The sequence below is a fragment of the Phoxinus phoxinus genome (assembly GCF_949152265.1).
Source record: "Phoxinus phoxinus genome assembly, chromosome: 14".
Classification (NCBI taxonomy): domain Eukaryota; kingdom Metazoa; phylum Chordata; class Actinopteri; order Cypriniformes; family Leuciscidae; genus Phoxinus; species Phoxinus phoxinus.
In genome coordinates, this window is record NC_136889.1 from 520,507 (window position 1) to 525,506 (window position 5,000).

At 47.9% G+C, this 5,000-nt stretch overlaps 1 protein-coding gene across 3 annotated transcripts in view; it reads left to right on the forward strand.

Moving 5' to 3' along the window:
* srfb (serum response factor b) overlaps window positions 1–5,000 on the forward strand; it is a 35,823-nt gene that overhangs the window by 19,353 nt on the left and 11,470 nt on the right. The gene's annotated exons all lie outside the window — the stretch shown is intronic.

The following is a 5,000-nucleotide window of genomic DNA, read 5'->3' on the forward strand; positions in this document are numbered from 1 at the left end:
TTGTGTGTTTACCTGTGTCCGCTGTGTTGTGTGTTTACCTGTGTCCGCTGTGTTGTGTGTTTACCTGTGTCCGCTGTGTTGTGTGTTTACCTGTGTCAGCTGTGTTGTGTGTTTACCTGTGTCCGCTGTGTTGTGTTTACCTGTGTCAGCTGTGTTGTGTGTTTACCTGTGTCCGCTGTGTTGTGTGTTTACCTGTGTCCGCTGTGTTGTGTGTTTACCTGTGTCCGCTGTGTTGTGTGTTTACCTGTGTCAGCTGTGTTGTGTGTTTACCTGTGTCAGCTGTGTTGTGTGTTTACCTGTGTCAGCTGTGTTGTGTGTTTACCTGTGTCCGCTGTGTTGTGTTTACCTGTGTCAGCTGTGTTGTGTGTTTACCTGTGTCCGCTGTGTTGTGTTTACCTGTGTCGGCTGTGTTGTGTGTTTGCCTGTGTCCGCTGTGTTGTGTGTTTGCCTGTGTCCGCTGTGTTGTGTGTTTACCTGTGTCGGCTGTGTTGTGTGTTTACCTGTGTCCGCTGTGTTGTGTGTTTACCTGTGTCAGCTGTGTTGTGTGTTTACCTGTGTCCGCTGTGTTGTGTGTTTGCCTGTGTCCGCTGTGTTGTGTGTTTACCTGTGTCGGCTGTGTTGTGTGTTTACCTGTGTCCGCTGTGTTGTGTGTTTACCTGTGTCGGCTGTGTTGTGTGTTTACCTGTGTCGGCTGTGTTGTGTGTTTACCTGTGTCGGCTGTGTTGTGTGTTTGCCTGTGTCCGCTGTGTTGTGTGTTTACCTGTGTCGGCTGTGTTGTGTTTACCTGTGTCAGCTGTGTTGTGTGTTTACCTGTGTCAGCTGTGTTGTGTGTTTACCTGTGTCCGCTGTGTTGTGTGTTTACCTGTGTCGGCTGTGTTGTGTGTTTACCTGTGTCGGCTGTGTTGTGTGTTTACCTGTGTCCGCTGTGTTGTGTGTTTACCTGTGTCCGCTGTGTTGTGTGTTTACCTGTGTCCGCTGTGTTGTGTGTTTACCTGTGTCGGCTGTGCTGTGTGTTTACCTGTGTCAGCTGTGTTGTGTGTTTACCTGTGTCCGCTGTGTTGTGTGTTTACCTGTGTCCGCTGTGTTGTGTGTTTACCTGTGTCCGCTGTGTTGTGTGTTTACCTGTGTCCGCTGTGTTGTGTGTTTACCTGTGTCGGCTGTGCTGTGTGTTTACCTGTGTCAGCTGTGTTGTGTGTTTACCTGTGTCAGCTGTGTTGTGTGTTTACCTGTGTCAGCTGTGTTGTGTGTTTACCTGTGTCCGCTGTGTTGTGTGTTTACCTGTGTCAGCTGTGTTGTGTGTTTACCGGTGTCCGCTGTGTTGTGTGTTTACCTGTGTCGGCTGTGCTGTGTGTTTACCTGTGTCAGCTGTGTTGTGTGTTTACCTGTGTCAGCTGTGTTGTGTGTTTACCTGTGTCAGCTGTGTTGTGTGTTTACCTGTGTCGGCTGTGTTGTGTGTTTACCTGTGTCGGCTGTGTTGTGTGTTTACCTGTGTCGGCTGTGTTGTGTGTTTGCCTGTGTCCGCTGTGTTGTGTGTTTACCTGTGTCCGCTGTGTTTTGTGTTTACCTGTGTCAGCTGTGTTGTGTGTTTACCTGTGTCCGCTGTGTCGTGTGTTTACCTGTGTCAGCTGTGTTGTGTGTTTACCTGTGTCCGCTGTGTTGTGTGTTTACCTGTGTCAGCTGTGTTGTGTGTTTGCCTGTGTCCGCTGTGTTGTGTGTTTGCCTGTGTCCGCTGTGTTGTGTGTTTACCTGTGTCAGCTGTGTTGTGTGTTTACCTGTGTCGGCTGTGTTGTGTGTTTACCTGTGTCGGCTGTGTTGTGTGTTTGCCTGTGTCCGCTGTGTTGTGTGTTTACCTGTGTCCGCTGTGTTTTGTGTTTACCTGTGTCCGCTGTGTCGTGTGTTTACCTGTGTCAGCTGTGTTGTGTGTTTACCTGTGTCCGCTGTGTTGTGTGTTTACCTGTGTCAGCTGTGTTGTGTGTTTGCCTGTGTCCGCTGTGTTGTGTGTTTGCCTGTGTCCGCTGTGTTGTGTGTTTACCTGTGTCAGCTGTGTTGTGTGTTTGCCTGTGTCCGCTGTGTTGTGTGTTTGCCTGTGTCCGCTGTGTTGTGTGTTTGCCTGTGTCAGCTGTGTTGTGTGTTTACCTGTGTCCGCTGTGTTGTGTGTTTACCTGTGTCCGCTGTGTTGTGTGTTTACCTGTGTCCGCTGTGTTGTGTGTTTACCTGTGTCCGCTGTGTTGTGTGTTTACCTGTGTCAGCTGTGTTGTGTGTTTACCTGTGTCCGCTGTGTTGTGTTTACCTGTGTCAGCTGTGTTGTGTGTTTACCTGTGTCCGCTGTGTTGTGTGTTTACCTGTGTCCGCTGTGTTGTGTGTTTACCTGTGTCCGCTGTGTTGTGTGTTTACCTGTGTCAGCTGTGTTGTGTGTTTACCTGTGTCAGCTGTGTTGTGTGTTTACCTGTGTCAGCTGTGTTGTGTGTTTACCTGTGTCCGCTGTGTTGTGTTTACCTGTGTCAGCTGTGTTGTGTGTTTACCTGTGTCCGCTGTGTTGTGTTTACCTGTGTCGGCTGTGTTGTGTGTTTGCCTGTGTCCGCTGTGTTGTGTGTTTACCTGTGTCGGCTGTGTTGTGTGTTTACCTGTGTCCGCTGTGTTGTGTGTTTACCTGTGTCAGCTGTGTTGTGTGTTTACCTGTGTCCGCTGTGTTGTGTGTTTGCCTGTGTCCGCTGTGTTGTGTGTTTACCTGTGTCGGCTGTGTTGTGTGTTTACCTGTGTCCGCTGTGTTGTGTGTTTACCTGTGTTGTGTGTTTACCTGTGTCGGCTGTGTTGTGTGTTTACCTGTGTCGGCTGTGTTGTGTGTTTACCTGTGTCGGCTGTGTTGTGTGTTTGCCTGTGTCCGCTGTGTTGTGTGTTTACCTGTGTCGGCTGTGTTGTGTTTACCTGTGTCAGCTGTGTTGTGTGTTTACCTGTGTCAGCTGTGTTGTGTGTTTACCTGTGTCCGCTGTGTTGTGTGTTTACCTGTGTCGGCTGTGTTGTGTGTTTACCTGTGTCGGCTGTGTTGTGTGTTTACCTGTGTCCGCTGTGTTGTGTGTTTACCTGTGTCCGCTGTGTTGTGTGTTTACCTGTGTCCGCTGTGTTGTGTGTTTACCTGTGTCGGCTGTGCTGTGTGTTTACCTGTGTCAGCTGTGTTGTGTGTTTACCTGTGTCCGCTGTGTTGTGTGTTTACCTGTGTCCGCTGTGTTGTGTGTTTACCTGTGTCCGCTGTGTTGTGTGTTTACCTGTGTCCGCTGTGTTGTGTGTTTACCTGTGTCGGCTGTGCTGTGTGTTTACCTGTGTCAGCTGTGTTGTGTGTTTACCTGTGTCAGCTGTGTTGTGTGTTTACCTGTGTCCGCTGTGTTGTGTGTTTACCTGTGTCAGCTGTGTTGTGTGTTTACCGGTGTCCGCTGTGTTGTGTGTTTACCTGTGTCGGCTGTGCTGTGTGTTTACCTGTGTCAGCTGTGTTGTGTGTTTACCTGTGTCAGCTGTGTTGTGTGTTTACCTGTGTCGGCTGTGTTGTGTGTTTACCTGTGTCGGCTGTGTTGTGTGTTTACCTGTGTCGGCTGTGTTGTGTGTTTACCTGTGTCCGCTGTGTTGTGTGTTTACCTGTGTCCGCTGTGTTGTCGATGCCTCGAGAGAAGAGAAAGTGCAGAGCTGAAAGCACCAGTGACTGAAGGATTGCCGTAAAGCAGTATCTCTGCTCGTACGATGTGTATGACGTCATTGACATTTTAAAAGACTTGAAGTAAATAAGTGACTCTTAAAAAATCAAACACCCAGCAATGTGCAATTTCTTTGCATCTCCTTTGAATACAACATTCAAATTACTAGACAAATGATATCCTGAGAAAAGTGGATTTTGAGGGGTATAGCTCCATAGACCTCCGTTCATTCTGCACTCGTCCTGTGAGCGCCCTCATGTGGAGCCAGAGTGGAACTGCAACCAGTTCAGAAGCCGGAAGTTTACTGGGAGTGGCAGTTCTCCCCTTATTAGACATTTTCTGTCTGTGGTTATCATACAGGTAGTGACATTCGGTGTGTGTGTGTGTGTGTGTGTGTGTGTGTGTGTGTGTGTGTGTGTGGTGCTCGTATTTCCTGACAGCTGTTTGTACTTTCAGCTGTTGTTCACACGCCTCCGTTTCTAGCGCGCGCGCGCGCGCACACACACACACACACACACACACACACACACACACACACACACACACACAGACACAGACACAGACACAGACACAGACACAGACACACACACACACACACACACACACACACAGACACAGCTCTGTGGTTTTGTTCATATCGGCGTTTGACAGAAGAAACCGGTTTAATGTGTGAGAGTGTGTATATGAGAGAGAGATTCATCAGATGAAAACTGAAACTTTCCCAGAGTAATACAAATGATGAATATAATATTGGAATATGTGCAGCTCGTGATCAGGGATCGGGTTGCCGTTGAGAGCAGTTGTCATGGTAACCAGTCACAATAAAAGATGAGCACGTTGAACTTTATCTGAACGGGGGGATTTGCTGTAAGAGCAGCTCTTATTGTCGGAGCGGTTTCATAACTATAATTAATATATATGTACTGAATAATGTTCAGTGAGTCAGTCTGTTAGCGTTATACACAATAAACTCTGAACCATACGCTTCCATTAGTGTGTGTCATGTAATTAAATCATTATCTACAGTGTTTATTCATTTTTATATGAACATTACTTCATTAAATACATTGTTAGGTAATGTTAGCTCAGGTCTGGGAAATATTATTAACAGATGCGTTTGCTTTTATTAGTGTATTAGTAAATGAAGATTAGTTTCACATCAGTGTGTTTATTCTTTCATGTGTTTGTCTGCTGGACTTTATCTCATGCTCTATAATAATTCTGGCAGCACGACGCCACTCGCCAGTCACGCGGGCACGACGCCACTCGCCAGTCACGCGGGCACGACGCCACTCGCCAGTCACGCGGGCACGACGC